Source organism: Castor canadensis, chromosome 6 (genome assembly GCF_047511655.1).
Source record: "Castor canadensis chromosome 6, mCasCan1.hap1v2, whole genome shotgun sequence".
NCBI classification, from domain to species: domain Eukaryota; kingdom Metazoa; phylum Chordata; class Mammalia; order Rodentia; family Castoridae; genus Castor; species Castor canadensis.
This window is the reverse complement of record NC_133391.1, coordinates 86204970-86224561: the sequence shown is the minus strand read 5'-3', so window position 1 is coordinate 86224561 and position 19592 is coordinate 86204970. Positions and strand designations below refer to the sequence as shown.

The 19592-nt window shown below is 38.0% G+C and overlaps 1 protein-coding gene across 4 annotated transcripts in view; it reads right to left on the bottom strand.

The window, feature by feature from the left end:
• Window positions 1–19592, bottom strand: part of Efna5 (ephrin A5) — a 275816-nt gene that overhangs the window by 197332 nt on the left and 58892 nt on the right. The window lies entirely within an intron of this gene.

Sequence of the window (19592 nt, the reverse complement as noted above, 5' to 3'; positions counted from 1 at the left end):
GAACAGCTATGTTCCCTTGTCTTATGTAAATACATACTCTACAAGGTACTTATATAGGATCAGAGAATACAGCTATTCATTCTCCATGGCTCTAATTGGAAACAGTCATTGGTCAGACAAGTCAAATGTCTATAGCTTCGCTTCCTCACCTGTACAAGAGTAGCAACAGTCACATGCCTCCCATCAAAGTAGACAAGAGGATAAATGTAAATCAATAAAGGCAGTTTTCAAGACCTTCATAAAAATGCTAAAAGGCGCCCCTCTTTTTTTTGCATGCCAGTTCCTCCTTCCTATAGTATAAACTCAGCCCTCTCAACAGCAATCTTAGGAAGAATGACATTCTTGAAAGGTTTCCAAATGTGTTCCATCCAGACACAGAGTTTATGCTTCTGTGCCAAATGTCAGTGGTCTGGGATCTCTAGTCACAAGCATGATTTTATCTTGAAGGTAGGTTGACATACACATAAGGCAAGAACCTCATATGTTCCACAGCCATAAGGCTAGACCAGGCTTACCACAACCACAACTGTTTTCAGAAATTGTTTTGAGAAATAATGTGACCAGAACTTGTTTAGTCATTTGGATAGTTTATGCACCCATGTTTATGGGCATTTTCCACACCAATAATCAGAGATGCTTGCAACCAGTTTGGTTCTTAATGAAAAATTGTTAACAGTTGTGTGGGTGGATTAAGAGAGGAGTGTAGATGTGAAATGAAGCTATCATTGTACATATTTTACTGCCATCTGTTGTTTCAATAATTTTTAATTACTTAACATGGAATTGTGAGTGTTGAGAATTTATTTTAAAGTGAAGCTGTAAAGTAAGTACCCTGATCAAATGGTTTCCATGTGTTTAGGATGGAGTGGCATGGCATGGGGAACAGGGAACAAGTTACAGAGAGCAAAAGTCCCAAAAAGCCCTAAGCCTACAGGCATGTTTTCTAGGGTGGTACCCAACTTTAAAAAAAAAAAAACTTAGGCCAACATTTAAGCCACTGTGCAAATGACCTAAAATTTTAGATTACTAGCTTCTCATAAAAATATGGTAATACCTAACTACACCATTATTAATACTCCTGCCCAACCATAGAGCTGACCAGTAGGCATCCCCAGAATTAGGACCTGTACTCTCCAGTTGACCACAGTCCTCTCCTGTCCCTATTTTTTCCACAGCTCCCAGTCTTCTTTAGTTATTCATATGAACTTCCTGGACTGTTTTGGCTTTGTGAGACCCCTTGAAATATATGGATTGAAGAGTCTGATACATGGTAGATGCTTAATAAAGATCTATTGAATGAATGAATGAATGAATGAAGACTCAAACATTAAAAAACATCAGAGCCACGCTGAACACGTGGCTCAAGTGATAGAGCACCTGCCTAGTAAGCACGAAGCCCTGAGTTCAAATCAGTGTAGGCAAGCTCAAAATATATATGTCTACTTTTCAAAGCAGTTAGTTTTTGTATTGTCAATTTCATAGAATTATTAAAGTATATTTTCAAGTGGAATATAAACTTCAGTCATATCAACGTTCAGTCTCCACTAAATCACAGCACCCATTTGGTACCGAAATTTGATGAAGGACACGAATGCAAATATAGCCCTTATTCTTGAGTAAAGCTGAACCAAGTATTGCATAATTATTGTAGCAAGAATATGCTTTAAATACTCTATGAATACTCTAATTTTTTAATCTGAGAAAGTGAACTTACTCAAACCAGCTGCCTTAAAAATTATTAAAAACTGGTCTCCACATAGAAGAACTAGGGCTTTCCAACAATATGATTTCCTTTAGTGAGTTTTCAACTTCTTTCATGCAGGTTAGGGTAGGGACTTTTCAACATGAGCAGATTGACAGCTGTGAGAGTAACTTGAAGTAGAGATACAGACAGGGAAGTGGAGAGAAATCTGTGATTGAGAATAAGCCATCACATTTCCTAATGTGTCCACCAAAACAACAAGCCTGGGAGCCCATTCCCATTTTTTTTTCCTGGAGTTCAGCTCCATAACGGAGATAGGAAAAAAGAAAAAAAAAAAAAGAAACAGCTTCTTTTAACTAATTTTTCTGAGTGGGCATGAGGAAGCACTGACGGAACAAAACCTGTCAAATGCAATGTTTCACAAAAGCAGCAGTGAAAAACATGAAAGGAGATGTGAGAAACTAACTTTCAGAAGGGATTGTAGCCTGCAATCCCTGTTCCTAGTTAGTGGTTTCTGTGTAATTCCTTGCTGTCCATGGATGTGCATTAGCACCTGTTCTGAAAGGGCTTTGCAGGCAGCTGAGTGAGCCCATGGTTGGGAAGATACTCATCAGACACAGATACTTGCCCATTATGTGCACTCTTCACTGTCAATCATCCATCCGGGACTGTCAAAACAAGGCCAGACTGTTTCCAGGAGGCAGAGCCTTCCCAGCACAGCACTGGACTTTAGCATGGAGGCAGTCTGTGGCTGTGCACCAAGAGAACAAATATGTTCTTTCTGGAAAGACAGGAGATTTCCAGCCAAAGTCTTTGATTACTCTAATGTGGTCGATAATGCCAAGATTATGATGGGGGAACTGCACTGCTTCTGAATTAAAAGTCTGACCTACTCAGGGTTCACAAGACATGCCCAGGTTTGTCAGGGACTTTTAAACCTCTGGAGCAGAGATGCTCAACTTGAGCTGCACATTAGAATCACCTGGGGAGCTTTTAAAAATACCGATACTCTGGCCTCATGGACTCAAATTAAATCTGACTCTCCTCAGAAAGGGTCCTAGCATCACCCTCACCCAAAGTAATTCTAAACATGCAGCAAAGGTTGAACCACAGGTCTACAAGGATCAAAGTGAAAAAGGAAACAAGCCCAGAAAGGAAATGATAACTCAAAAGTAAAAGGGAAGATTGTTCCTAGAAGAGGGCCCCACCTCCACCACCACCTTCACTATCACCAAATCACTATAAACCTACCCTACATTTCCCAGGATAGCTCTGATCTAATTTCTCTCCTGACCCTGCTGTCATCTCTTTCCACCTGCAAATTCTTGTTATTTATAATCCTTTTTTAAAGCTACTCTACTAGGATTACATTCTGCCTCCTGGAGCACACTTGCTTCTCATAAAATGGCAATTTGATGAGTAAAAGTGGGATGACCAAACAAGGTATATGCATGTCCTCTCTCCTTTTTCATTGTTGCCTCTTTAAATAATTAAGACTTGAAAGGGAAAATGGGCATCTTGATTCAAATTATACTGTAAGCTTGGGTATAGCTGCCTCGTTGATACAACATGCTTCATCTGTACTGAAAATGCCAATAATCATGATAGTGTTGAAAACTGAGGCTCTTTTATCAAAGACCAAATTGGAAGGAAAGCTGCATTGTGAAAGATTATATATACAGATGCTCGTTCATAATCACCTTCTAAACACTGTTGTAATTGGATGAGTCACTAAAGCTACTCCAGATTATAAAGAGGGATAAAAGGAGACTATCTGGTGGTGGTACTGAAAGGCACAGAGACAAGACAAGGAAGACAGTTGGGCAAGTGGCCAGCATTCAAAGAGATGGGGCAGGAGCGGAGGAGGAGAGAGGAAAATATGAGCCAGGTCACTGCAGGGTGTGACAGTAAGGGGTTTGGAAAACTGTGCCAGCTGCTGTAATCACCACCATCCACAAGCCAAACCCTACACATAAGCTCAGAGATTCAACTTTTTTTAAAAGTTAATTTTTTAAAGCAAAACCCAAGTTAATAAAATGTTCCAGTAATCCCCTATCATCAAATTTTACTCAATTTGTGGTATGGAAATTCATTTCTTCATATTTTTAGCTCCGAAGTCAGGGCCTGCCTTCTTCCAACCATTTTCTCATCCTTCCCCCATCACAGAGCATTCCACAGACATGCCCTACAGGTTTGGGAAAATGGGATCCTTTCTCTGAGGTACACCACCTGAAATTAGGAGAACACGAAAGGATGGAACACAAATCGCTATCTCCAATTACAGAGAGCATTTAAGCATTTCCATTGCTCCATTGTTCATTTGTATGACCTGGATACTAAAGTAGACTTCTGGCCAAAACAGCGGCTGTGTGGGCGCACCACTTCTTTTATTACTGAATCTCATATCAGATAGTTTGATTTTGTGTAATTTGTGGTCTATGACTGGATTACAAGAAGAAACAACATGGAATCAAAGAAAATATGGAAGAAGGAAGTTGAGTCATTGGTCCCCTCTTTAGTAGCCAAAAAAATACACTGTAAAAACCAAGATTAAACCTTTGGTTTTTTGGTTTTTTTGTTTAACTTTGATTACACAGTCAGGTTGGTTTGTGAATATGGTAATAAGTATAACCTTTAGAATGGGAGGCAAGATGAGCAGATGGAACCTAATTAATAGTGAAATATTACTAATCTGTCCCCCCACAAAGAGAAAAAGACAGTCATACTTTACAAAGCAATTTCTCTGTACAATTTAATAGAGGCAGAACTCACCATATAACCAGGGGCTCATGGTGAACCAGATGTGTCTGATATAAGTCTGCACCAAACCCAATAATTAAAATCACTTCATCCTAGCATAACATGTGTGCGTGTATACTGTTAACATGAAGTGAGTTGTTTATATCATCATGTAGCCATTTAAAGAATAGTTAATAAATATTTTTTACAGAAAAAAAGAAGCAATAATTCATTTGGAGAAGCTGGGAATGGGAAACACAAAATTAATTTACTGTGAACTCAACCTATATAACTTCTCTGGATTTACAATATTTATTTAGATAAAGGCCCCCATCCTATAATTTCAGGAGCAACACTCATTATCCTCAGGTTCCACACTACAGCCAGGGATTAAAAGCACAAGGCCAGACAAACTAAGATTGCACCAATCCCCCAGCCTCATTCTGCTGGTGCTAGCTGTGTGCACCAGGCAAGTTAATTAAACCTTCCAAGCCTCAATATCCTAATTTTTAAAATGGGGATAACATTTATATTTTAAAGTATCCCATGCATAATACTCAAAAAATAACACCTACTGAAAGAAAATGATATAAGCCTAAAAACGTAAAAGTAAAAAAAAAAGAAAAAAAGAACACTTATATTTGTAGATAGTAATAAGCAAGAGACATCAAGAGGTGATAAATACAAAGACTCCTAATATTTATTTTTCTTAAGTTATCCAGGAAACAATATTCCCTTTGGTCTACTACAACTTGTCAAAACAAGTCTGAAAAAAAAAAGATTCAAGGTAAATATGTAAAGCTAAACTTTTACTTAAAATTATTGTGTGAAGAAAATTTTTCATTTTTTTATTGTGTCAAAACTTACCAGTAAACTTATCATTTTAATAGTTTTCAGTGTACAGTACAGTAGCATACAGTATTAACTACATGTACAATGTGGAGCAACAGATTATACAACTGCTTCACCTTGTAAAACTGAAACTGTGTACCCCGTGGACAACAGCCTCATCCCTAGCCCCTAGCAACCACCATTTGCTAGCTTGACTTTAGGTTCCTCATGTAAGAGGCATTTGTGACTAGATTTTTTCACTTAGTATAATGCCTTCCACGTTCATCCATGTTGTAGCGTAGAATAGAATTCCCTTCATTTTAGAGCTAAATAGATGTATATTTAGGCCATATTTTCTTTATCCATTTATCCATGGATAGACACATGAATTGTGTCTTCAGTATTATGATTAATTCTGCATTGAGTGCTAATTTTCTTAATAGAAAGTGATAACAAAAGGCTTTCATTTTTTCACTAATTTATCAATAATAATTATAATAATTTGGAAAGGGGCCCAAATCTATCTTTGGCCTCAAAATGTTTGAAATCAATTTAACTTGTAAAATTGAAATTTCCTTCTCTCCCAGCAGCAGGAGATATGTGGAGTTAGCAGGTTTCAACAACACTCATCTATCCTTTGTCCAAAGCAGACAAGGAGAAATTACTCATCATTCCATTTTTGTCACCACTGAGTCTTGATATTCTGAGAAAAATCAAGAAATGGTAACAGTGACAAAGTAAAATCTCTCTGGCTCTTCCCGCATAAAACAGAAATTCTAAAAAGAAAAAAAAAATCAGATTAATCAGGATTCCAGGGCCTTAAGACCTAACATGTAGCTCTGGCACCTAAAATGGTGTGGCATTAAGGAAGTTATTCTCTGAGTTTATTTCCTCTCCTGTACATTGGGATTAATAATACTCATTATTTCAGAACTGGTGCAATGATTATGTGAGATAATACAGTTAAAAAGTCAAGCACATAAATAGCTCATTATTTTAAAATTGGATTGGAAACATTTTTAACAGAGCCACAAAAATATTCAGTAAAGAGAATGAAAACAACAATTTTAATTCTTTTAAAGGATTAACTAAAATTAATTATCAATGTAAAATTATATCATATATATACACGTATACATACATACACACATATATATATTATATATATATATATATACACCATACACTACACATGAGTAGGCAAAGACAGATAAGATATATGGTGTCTCTTGGTCAAATTTGGTTTCTATCAGACAGCCTAACAAATTCCAATGTAAGCTTCTATTCAGCCAACATTACTTGGAAATGGATTCATCTTCCACAAAATTATTTCCTTCCACTGGCACTGACCCATCACCACAAACATCAGCTAGTTTTTTTCAGAGTACTGAATTAGTAGCTGGATGCAGAGGCTGCAGAGCATCTTGAAACATAGCCATCTTGTAGCACACAGAATATAACTTGGAAAAATATTACTTTTTATAAACAAAAAACTTGGCTAGAGAAAAGGGGAAGAAAAGATTAAAACAGAGTATCTCCAAGTAAGAAGTGTAGAGAAGGAATTGAAACAAAAACACTAAGAATTAAGTGTACTCAAGCTTTGTGCATGGCTGCTGCTTCCAGGAGATGCATTTTGAATATAACAAGATGAATTTCAACAGACCACGAACCAAAGATTTTCAACATGATAAAGAGGAAGCGATATATATTCAATTTTTCCAAGCACTGAGTGAGCACAAAACTGAAAATTCTTCAGCTGCTGATAATGTGCTGATAAGTGCATTCCCCCTACAGAATTCCTAATGAAGCACCAGAAAAATAGAGAAGTATCAAACAAACCAGAGACTAAATAATTACACATATGCGTACTAACACAGATCGCACAGCTTCTCTAGTCATTTTTTTCATTTTTTGAATGAGATGATCATTAAAGATCATTTGAATAATTTATTCAACCATTTACAATAACCCTTGAAGTCCTCAGAGACAGAAGAAATTCAAAGTGATATATGTTGGAGACAATGTAGCACATTTATTTAATGAGCACCTAGCACATGTGAGATACCATGTCAGGCACTTCACATCCCTCATCACTTCCCTTCTCTCCACACAGAGGGGAAGACACAGAATTACTGACCACAATTTACAGATGAAGAAACAGAGGACTGGAGTCAACTAATTTTCCTCACTGAAGTCCTGCCTGGGTTCTGCATTATTTCTAACATCTAATCCCTAAGAATTGGCTCTCACACTGAATAGGAAAATAAATGACGGGGAAAGGGGCAGGACTAGGGAATAAACTGAATTTATCAATGAATGGAAGAAGTTAAATTCTAGGAAAAGACTAGTTATTCTTAAATACAAAAATAATCAAGGTCCATAGTGGTCCACAAACTGTACAAAACCAGATGTGATGGGAAATCTAAAAGTAAAGAAAGACTGGTGAATAAATTAGAATTATTCACTTGACAAGTTCGCAATCTTTGCATTGGGAGGCTATATATTGTAAATGTACCCATAAAGCAACTTCTGAACCAACAGAACAACATATCAGATTCTATAAAGATCAGAATTAGAATCAAAATTATGACTATGACACAAATTTGTAGCACAACCAATTATACTTAAATTTTCTATTCTTAAATATTGATATAATATTTCCTCATTATTTTTCTTTAAAGTAACCAATAATCTAATTTTAATATTGCACTGCATGGCAAAACTCCACAAAGCTTCACTCTTTACATCTGACTAGAATACTCCTTCTGAATTATAGTCATTCTCTTTTAGCTCAGTTCACGCACTGTGTTAAAAGAGGCCCAAAGAGGACAGGATTGAGGCTCAAATGAAACACAAGAAGTCTAGATTGGGGGCATCCTACAGTTCAAGGCACTGCTTTCCTAGTCAGGAAGTCATTGTGGATATATTAAAGGAGATAAAAACATGCATAGTCTGTTTTCCTGTGGCCTACAAGAGCTACAAGAAAATGGCACAGAAACAGAAAATAAAGATCAGGAGACATGTATTTGAAGCAGTTTATGTGCTAGGTTATTCATTATAGTATTGTTTATACAGCAAAATGCTGCAAACAACCCAAGGGTTCACCACTGTGGATGACCTAAATAAACTAAAAACACCTCCACACAATAAAGACAATATGAAGCTGTAAATAATAATGAGGAAGCTCCCCAAATACTATTATGGAAAGACCTCCAATTTAAAAAGCAAGGTATAAAACAGAATCTATAATATTCTCCGAGTATGTTACGTTCTGAGTAAGAAAATAGAGATTATAAAAGTATATATTTGTTATGTGCTTGTGCAAAAATAGAATACTCCAAAGTTAATAAAAGTGGTTCTCTATATGGGATGGTAGGGAATAAGGCAACGGAAACAGATACAGTCCAAGACTTCTCAGTATGTATCTTTTTATATCATATTGATTTTTGAACCTTCTGAATGTGTTAATATTAAAGAGTAAAATAAAATAGATCTGAAGACAAATAGAAATGGATAGAAAACTTTTGGTAGTATGTAGCAATCAAAAATATCACTACAGTCTAGAAAGATTTTGAATATTTTATGAAAAGTAGCTACCTATGGAGCATGCTATAAAGACTCCAGTGAGAGCTCTCACTTTTAGCAACGCATCTCTGAGCATGTTCCTTATAGACATTTAATGAAGGGATGTGGAGAAAAGCAGAAAGTACCTGCTACAGACCAATGTCGCTTCTTCCTTTCAGGTATTTCCTCAATCTCAGATACCTTCTAAACGCAGTGAAAAAGACTATAAAGTAGAAACACTCAAGAACTCGGAGAAACTAAAGCAGATACCTTAAAGCAACTGAGACCAATAGGAAAAGGGGAACAGGTACTAGAGAAAAGGTTAGATCAAAAAGAATTAACCTAGAAGGTAACACCCACGCACAGGAAATCAATGTGAGTCAATACCCTGTATAGCTATCCTTATCTCAACCAGCAAAAACCCTTGTCCCTTCCTGTTATTGCTTATACTCTCTCTACAACAAAATTAGAAATAAGGGCAAAATAGTTTCTGCTGGGTATTGAGGGGGGGGAGAGGGAGGGGGTGGAGTGGGTGGTAAGGGAGGGGGTGGGGGCAGGGGGGAGAAATGAACCAAGCCTTGTATGCACATATGAATAATAAAAGAAAAAAAAGAAAAGAAATGGTCATTACAACAAAACCCAGAATGATGCTGACGTTCCTCTGATGTTATCCAGATGTTGAATATGAGTGATCAGTGCCAGTCAGTACAGTCACAGGCTACTTCCCAGAGGAAGTGAATTTGAGCCAAGGTTTGAAGGTGACAAAAGGAAAAGGAATGCCAAGTTGGGCATGAATTGCAGTAAGGTTCCATGGAGCTATGTGGCACTGAAGCTCAAGTATGGGTGGTGGTAATGGAGTGCATCTAAGGGAAATGAATATAAATTGCATTTAGGGGATGGTCAGCGGGCTGCAAAATGGCAACTACAACCCAAGAAGAGGATTGCTGGCCACTGATGACTACTCACTACAGATTACAACCTAACATACTGATGCAGCCCAAAAGCCAACACTAAACAGAAGGTAATGAGGGGGAAGGGAGGAGGCGGGGAGAAGGGGAAAGAAATGACCCAAACATTGTATGCACATATAAATAAAAGAAAAAATGTTTCCCTTTTAATATACAAATGTAAAGCATGTTTACACATGGTGTTCCGTCTTAATCTGAACCCACCCTGTGAAGAGCTAAAGACAATCCAGAGAAACTACACTGATCAAAACAGGGAGATGCCTGAAAGAGCTGTGAAGATGAGAATCCCTTTTTCTAGAATAATGAGAGCTGAGAAAAGCATTGATCAAGTTCATAATGCCTTCAAACATGGCAAACACAAGATACTAAACCAAAAAGTCCTCCTATATAATATATGACAAACTTAGAGGACTCATTATCTTAGAAAAGATATAGGCTAAATACCTAAGGAACTTCTAAAGAGGTTTAGATTGCTTCAAAGGAAATAGATTCATATTATATTATCACTACAAATAGGGTCATTTGTAGTAGGTTCCAGGGAGAGGATCCTTAACTGCCCACAATCTTTTGGCCCTATTGGCAAGAAAACAATTCATAATGCAGGCCTACCTCGATCTGAGCTCTAACATCTACTGGCAGGGGTGACAATGGGACTTTTCTGTTAATTACAAAGCAAAGCATCAGGAAAATACAAGGTGACTCACTACTAGTCTCATGACCATATTTTGTAATGTTTTTATTAGTATATAATAGCTGTACAGGGGGTTTTGTTGTGATATTTCAAATATGCTAAAAATGTACCCCGGTTTAGTTCATTCCTTCCATATCCTCCCTCTTCCTCCTCCCCTCTTCTTAAAATGACTTCAACAGGTTTCAATGTTCCATATTCATACGTGAATAGAAAATACATTGGCTATATTCACTCTTTTACCCTTTTCATTTACCCTTCCCCTCCCTCTAATACCCTCCCCTTATCATGACCTGTCTTACATTCCTGTCCTTTATTGTTTGAGTCTGTTCATTGTTCAGTGGAGTTTTGCCTTGGTAGTTTACCTGTAAATATATTGTAATTTAATCAGTCAAGCTCCCTCTATTACTCTTCCTCACCCTTTTCTCCCCACCACAAATTGTTCAATAGTTTTCAGTGTACTTCACTGTGTCTTGTTCTTACACAGATGCAATGTATTCCAGTATCATTTACTCTCTATCATTCTCTTCTTCTTTCCCTTCTCCCCTAGTCTCCTCTAATAGTCCCACTATTGGAAAAATTTTCTGTAGATAAATGTATATATCTTGTATATATGTGATAATGCTTATATTTATATTTGGATCTATCTTCCACATGAGAGAAAATTTGAGACCTCTGTCTTGGGAAACAGCCCAGATGCCCTACAACTAGTGAATGGACTAAGAAAGTAATTTACATATATACATACACACATGTGTATGTGTTTTAATGGAATACTATTCAGCCATAAAGAAAAATGAAATTTTGTCATTACAGGTAAACGCATAGAACTGGAAAACATCATGTTAAGTGAAGGAAGCCAGGTTCAGAGAGGCAATGGTCATATTTTTAAAGAAAGTAAGAGTTCATGAACCTTTTAAAAATAGAAAGAACTTGGCAAATGCCTATAATCCTAGCAATGGGAAGGCTGAGGCAGGAGGATCACAAGTTCAAGGCCAGCCTGAGCTATATGGCAAGGCCCTGTCTCAAAAAAGCAAAATAAAGAAAGATGTGCATTCAACTGATTTTAAAAACATGTCCATGTATGAAAATGTCAAAATGAAACCTATAATTTTTACAATTAATAGATGCTAGTAAAAATACTAAAAACACTTCCTACGGGTAAGTATGCTCTTATTAGCAGCTACACATCGTGGTGGGCCCAATACATTCTTTGTGTTTTCTCCATTTACTTTTTTTTGGAGGTACTGGAGTTTGAACTCAGGGCCTCATGCTTGCTAGGCAGGCACTCTACCACTTAAGCCACTTCACCAGCCCCTCCATTTACTTTTGATTAATATCCTTATAGGAACAGAAAAAATAAAACATAATGAAATAATTGGTAGAGGTAACTTGGAGTCCTCTGAGTTTGACTGCCTAAGGATGAGACAATAAACATACACATGTCAGAACAGTCTTCTCAAAAACCTGTGCTTTTAGAAAACCTGCAGTTTCCCAGGAACAATTATTTTCCCCTTTCTGGCCTTAATGTATGTATTTAAATTTTGCTTAACTCGTTGGACACTAACAGTGACTATTACTCTGAATGCAACATTTTGGTTATCTTGAGAAGAGATATGAGCTTGCAGAGGAGGCAAAGAAGGAATGGGAATTTAAGATTACTTGGGAAGTGTGCACATCATTAATGGGACTCAAAGCGAAAACCTTCCACTTAAGTTTCCACTTATTACAATAGTTAAATTTGGAAAGCTGACAGACACTTCACTTAACTATGTAAAACCCAGGTTTATAATTCTGACTTTTGTTGAAGGGACATGGTCAAGACTTGACACTTCATTACCTCTGAAAGGACTGTTACTGTATGTGAATGTATACCCCCAACAAACAGCCATTTCGAGAAGGAAGAGAGGGAAGCAGGAAGACATGAAGTGGGGGAGAGGGAGGGAGGGAAGAAGGAAGGAAGGAACTAATTACAGAAGCTCATGACTAGGGGCTATGGGTTTTGGGATAAAAAGCCCTAGATTTTGGCAGGAGGCAGAGAACCAGCCATCTGAGAAAAGTCATGAAAAAGTCAGGCTAAACTACTCCTAGGCACCTGAGTGCATTCCAGTACCACCAAAGAACTGAAGAATTGGTGTTCTTAATGAGGGTCCTGATTCATTGAGAAAACCATCCTCTACCACACTGTCGTGTAATGACTGTAACATTTTAGAACCATTTGCAATGAATGCAGTTGTAACTGTCTCATTGTTTAAAGAATTAAACAGATTTAAGCAGAATTCCTCCTTCCCGGACATAGTGGCTAAATTAGTTATTGTAAAGAAGTTTGTAGTTTAAGGTGTATCAAAGAATCTATTCCTTTCAAGGAAATTTTTTCCCTTTCCATTCTGAGTTTAGAAAGGAAAGAATATATATAATTAATTGCAGTTCTTTAAGAAAATATTATAGCAATTTTTATTCCTTACTTTCATATAAATTTAGAGGCTTTTCTAAGTCACAGGATAAATCACTGTCTCTAACACAGGAAGATTTACACTTAACAGAGATTAACAGGCCACACACCTCAGGAGAACAGCACTCGCATTCTGAATGATTCTCAAGAACAAAATGAAAGGTTCCATTTCAGTCATTTACTTCCAAAAAATGTAAGTTTGTTCAATTCACCTACTAACTATCACCCCCCAAAACATCAAAAATATCAAACCACCAAATTTAAAATCAGTAACTTTATACATTTCCCATGCTTGGTAAGTACAGAGAAAAGTTAGAAGTCGAAGCGTGTAGAGACCCTGTCTTCATCCATCCTGCCTCTCTTACCCAAGAGGAGTTATGACTTATGTTAGCAAGTGAAAACTGGTAGGCATGAAGTTTCCTTTACAAGAGCAAGCCAAACTGATACAGAAATTTACTTTATATGTATAGTTTGACAGAGTTACAGCACGGTTTCTGCTCACAGAACAAAGTGAGCTAATCTACTTTGCAAGAGACAGTGACCTTTCAAAGCAGGCAGTGAGAGGCTTATTCCTTACTTTACAGAAAAGAATATCACCATCAGGACACCGTGGTTTTGGAAGGACTGATTCAAGTACTCCTTTTCAAGGTGAAGTGGACACACTTCTCAAGTCTTAGAAGTATGAACCAGATGTTGTACAATGATGCAATTAAATCCAGATAATCAATGAATCTTGAATGATAAATTATTTGAGAGCTAAGCATCTATAAAAGAATGGCTGTTCCCTAACACTAATACTAATCCTGACTTTTTCGTTTCAACTAGACAAATTTCATTTTTTAAAAGTCACAAAGGTCATTGGCTATATGGATTTCATATCTTACTTCTCAGCAGCAATAAGAAACAAACAGGAGCTGAGAGAAACAGAGCTCCAATTTCCAAGAAGGAAAAAATTTAATTCAGTATTCTGTCTGCCCTATAAACATCTCTCTTTGGCCTCACTGAATTAAAAGAAAAATAACATGGGAGACAGGAATAACACTAAGAAAAAATAATTCAAACTTAAAAAAAAATGAGCTAGGTATGGTGGTTCACACCAGTAATCCTAGGTGCTAGGGAGACAGAGATAGCGTCACTGATCAAGGCCAGCCTGGGCAAAAGTTAGTAAGACCCCATCTCAAAAAAAAAAAAGCTGGCTAGGTGGCATGCACCTGTGATCATAACTACCCGGGAGGCATAAGTAGGAGAACTGTGGTCCAGGCCAGGCCTAGCAAAAAACACAGGACCCTACCTGAAAAACAACTAAAGGTAAAAGGGCTGAAAGTATGGCTCAAGCCACAAGTATGAGGCCCTGAGTTCAAATTCCCAGACAACCAAATAAACAACTTTTAGAGACAAATGTAATAGTGCAAGTTGCAACTCGCTTCCCATGGAGATGAGTTAGAACATAGATTTGTACTACCTACATTCACCATTCCCAGGATTATTACAACAGAGGTAGAATGCAAATGGAAGGCGTTGAGCATGTGATGGAACTTGTAACTCCCTAGATAACTGGGCCCCACAAGGTCAAAAATCACTCACATATTCCAATCACAGAAGTCCACTCTGTGCCTCACTGTCCCATTATTTAGCCAGCCACTCTCAGGGTGTGCTTAATTAGGGGATATTTTGATAGCTCCACTAGCTCCTAAAGGGGTTCAGATTTTGTTCTAAGCCTCTCCCAGTCTTCAAATGGTTATCTCTTCTTTCTAGTCACAGGCACCTGCAAACCAGCAGCCTAATGACAGTGACTGTGATCACAACTAATAAAGCAAGTTTAATTCTTCCTAACTCTTTACTTTCAATCAAATAGGGTAGCAAGGGAAGGGACAGTGGCTTCATTGGGAGGAAAGCCATGTGGGACAAATTAGGTGCCCCTGTAAGATTTCAAAGCTAGGGGGGAAAACAGCTAACTAGAGGCAGCTGTTAGGATGTGGTTTCTGTGTTTATATTCTTCTCTTTTCCCCCTAAAGCCTCTTATGGGTATTAGGAAGGAAAGCATATGCTTGACCCAGCAGAGAGGATCAGCTCTCCTGAATGAACATGAGCCCAGAGAGCATAACTCAGCATGTTAAAGACAAAGTTACCTGCCAGGAGAATGAGGTAAACTGCTGTAAACCTTTATTTGATAATTTTCTTAAACCTCTTTCATCTAAATACACTAATACAGCAGAAAATTGCACTATTAGCAGATAGCAGTCGCGATAACTGAGAGAAACCCACAGCAGCAATAAACCCAAGCTAACTAAAGATTTAAGTCTGACCCACCAGCCTGCACATGGTACATCCTGTCATCTTTGTGACCTTTGCTCCCCCTCTCCCCAACAATCACCCTCAAACTTTCAACCCCAGGGTTCATTATGGCTTGCTGCCAGCACCTTTCCCCTTTCCTGGGTGCAAAAGTGGTTCTGCTAATCTACACATATTTCAGGAGGCTTGGCTTTCAGCTTTAACTGAGAATTAAAGTCACATACTATTTTAAATAACACAGAGAATGTATTGTTCTTACAAGAGTCCCCCTTTCCCCTGCCCGCCCTGACCTCTCTTCCCTTCAATATTGTCCTCAATAACAGGCTTTCTTCCCTCCTTGTAAAGCCAATATGGGGTACTGAGAGGAAGCAGGGGGAAGGGAAGTATTTCTGTTTCTCTTGGCACTGAATAAAATGGTTTTGTAAAGGATGAAACATCACTTCCATTTTAATAAAACTCCTGTTTTCTATATAGTATCACTCAGATCGCTTCAAGGTGACAAGGTGATCAGAAACAGAGACCAGAGCAGACTACATTTGTGTGTGGTACTCACTGCAGTCCCCATGCTCCAAGTTAATGAAGCACAGCAAGCAAGCCCTCTACCCTCCTCCAGTTCTCAAATATAGCAAGTCTAACAAGTCCATGTGCTCACACAAACTGCTGCTGCAAATGCCTAATGCAATTTACTTAAATTTTAAGAAATCCTTTCTCAAACTTTGGTATTATCACCTGTAACATAAAGAGCATCAATACTGATTTTCTCAGGCCCCTACAATTTATTTGTACCTAAAGTTTTAATTGAAATATAAAACAAACTAGAATAGCATTGCCCTTAACTCTGAAAATAGTTCTTCTCTTCCCACTGAGTGAAAGTGTAAATAAACCCACTTACTTCACAAAGCAAAATAATTCCTCCCTCATCCTCACACATCCATCTACCCACCTACCTGTTTTCTTTTGTTTTGAAATTGCTGTGATGTTTAAGCTCCTGTTACTCTACCCATCGAGTGCACCTATCATAGAGGTACTCATGCACATATAACACACACATGCACACACACACACATACATACATATACACACACAGTTGATAATATGGTATGGCAGAATTTCTACCTAAACCACGTACTGGATGTATGCCCTTGGCAAATTACATAACATCTCCAAAACCTCCATTTCCTCTTCCATAAAATAAAGGTGATAATTCCTGTCTCACAGGGCTTCCAAATAATATTTGCAACAGTCAGAGGCATTTATAAATATTAGTCTCCATCTTTTTCCCACTCAGATGCAATGCACCCAAATGCTCCTTAAATATATACTTTATGAATGGGTAAGGTTTTCTTCTGAAGTTTGCTGATTCTGGAAATACTCTAATTTTTTTTCTCTCCATTGTCAGTTCTTATTTAAATATTTATCACCCCTTCGTTCACAAATCCTTTATTCTATCTTAAACAGTTTGGTATTTTCTTTGTTTCTCTATCCAACTTTTTCAAAGGTAAAGAGATCTAATATATTAATAATAGATGTCCAATTAAAGCAAAACTATAAATACAGTCATCTTGTCATTAGCCTTGTTGTAAAGTTGTATTCAAAATGCTAAATATTTCCCAATGCAGTAAAAGCCAATATAAAGTTTGTAGCATAAAATGCAAATGAAAACATTTCTAAACCAGATGAATATGACTACCAGCATATTTCAACACATTAGGATAAAAAAATGGGACCAGTTTATGATCTTTCTCCTACCCTGACACACAATAAGATAAAGCAGTGAGAAGGCTAGCTCACTGCCTCTGAAAAAGGCACTGCCCTCATTTCTTCTCCTTCTCCAAACATTTGCAGTAGAATTTGAGCCCAGTTAATCAATATCCTATAAAAACTTTTAAAAACAACACTGTCTGTTTTACTTTTAGGCCATTTAATGTACAAGCTTTTAAAACTAATAATTTTTCCCCAAGGATTTCAGATTTTACTAACCTATATTGCAGACAATAAAAAATAATCTGTTGCTACATTCTAAATCAATACTCATCATGATAAATACAATGATATCTGGTATCTGAACTTGTATCTTTTCAGCTAAAAATTCAACTTGTCTTCTTCTTCTTCAACTCTCAAAAAAAAGCTTATCCCAAATTTGATGTGGGGAAGAAAGGAAGGAAGAGTAAGTGAGCATAGGAGAGAACAAAGTAAAAAACAAATATCTTCAGTGTCAAAAAGGGCTTCACCTTGCTTACTGTACATGGCTGGCATCTTAGAAAGATCTAGACCAGACAAGCTTCTTACATTCTTCAGTATTGTCCTCTGCCTAGCCCTCTTCCCTCCCAAAGCTGCCACCTTCACAATAACCGCAGATAAGTTGTCAGAGTCTGGTAGTCCGAGTGAACTACTTGCCATCTGCTCACACATTTCACAGAGTTTTGAAAATTCGGCACTAAAGGGGAGAAATGGCATTTAGCAACATCAAGATGAATACAGACTGAGCTCTCCTCTGAAGAGGGCTGGCAATGCTACATCACTGCCACTGCAGCTAATTCAGAAGAATAGTTGTGCTCATAATATAGAACCCTGTAACTTTCTGTGAAGCAAGGGCTTCAAAACTAAAGGATGGATGAGGTCTCTTGGTTTTCTGTTCGCAGTTCAGATGCCTGCTTCTCACTGCAGGGCCCAGATGGCTCTGCATTTGCTAGACCCATTCAGCACTTTACATCACACCTTCTCTTGAGAAATTGTATCAGGAGACATGATCGAGCCATTGAGGCATCAAAACAAAGCCAGATTCTGGTAGTGTGGTCTACAACCTCATACCAATCTGAAATGTTAAGTCTTCATCACAGGAATTCATTGCTCGGGCCCTAGGCTTTCCTCACGCTCATGCAAACTTTCAAATGTTATGTTACATGCAGGCATACCTTTCTGCCTGCCATTCTCAGCCAAATATGCTCTTTGCAAAACGTTCTCCTTATTCCCTTCATGTCACAACACGAGGAGGCCACGGTTAGAGGGTTCCAAGTACCAGAGTGAGAGCGAGAGAGAGAAGAGAGAGAGAGAGAGGCCCCTTAGAGCAGGAAATGGAGACTCAAGGCGGTGCTTTACCTCCCTGCTGGGCAAGATGCAGCCTGGACTCCATGGCTGGGTTCACCTTCCACAAAGCGGCAGCAGAGCCCGCAAGGCCACAGCTTCACCCTTTATCCACAGTGGCGCTAATTACGCTCCTGAGTGGGAGAGGCTGGATGCTTGGCTTATTCGAAGTGATTGGCTTCTACGACTGTCCAAATTCCCAGCCAACCGAACACTTTACTAGGACTGAGAGGGTTCTAATGTTTCTAATTTCACTCAAAGTGGTGCTTTCTAACTGCAGTATGCTTAATAACTGGAGTATTACAAAACTTCCTGTTTTTTCCTCTTCATGCTCTGGATTCTGAGTGTAATATTTTTTCCTAAAACACGGGTTTCACATATTCCATATTATGTGCAGCTACAATAATTCATGAAAGGGAAAAAATCTCAAATAATCAAGTGGCTGTTAAATAAGAAGGAAATTGGAAGAAGACCAACTAAAACTACACAGTGTAATTAAAAGGGTATCCTTTATAATTTCTATTAAAACGCACTTGGTTGTTATTGTGTATGACTGGGGATAGATTTTACTCTAGCATTCTACCTCAAACAAAGAAACAAAAACAGTAAAAATTTACTATCAATAATTTCCATTCACTTAAGTAACAACCAAAATTTGTCATTACTAAAATTACCTATAGAACTGGTAGTGAAAACTAACAGTCTGCCGTGCCAGCCCCGGCTGCCCTCCTCCTGTCTGCTTGGGTCTTCACCTTCTTTGATCTTTCTCCCCAGTTATTTAGTGGCAGGAATAGTAAAGCCACATCAAAATGAGAAAAATAATTCCTAAGCAAAAGAGGGCTTAAAACACAGTGCTGATCCGTTCAGAGTGGGGAAGCAAAATCAGCCCAGAGCCCATCCTGGAGCCGGGGGCTGTACAAGCGCCAATGTCTTACTCTGTGTCTACCGCTCTACCAGTGGTATTAGGCAGGGAGAACAGTCACTGTTGGAGTTATTCCTCTCATATTTACCTGTGATGCTCTTGCCCTGTTTCCCAAAGCCACAAGCTGCCAAGCACACAGTCCATATGCCTTCTACCTGAGTAATCCTTGAGCCACTGGCACTCCTGCCCACCACAGACTAAAATAAGATGACTGAACAGTGCCTCTTGAAAGGTCATGATAACAAATCCAATTTATGATTCTCAAAGGGACAAAACCAAAAGGCAGAAGAGTTTGAATAAGTAAAAAAATGTATTATCATTTAATTTTATTCATCAACAAGATCACCTCT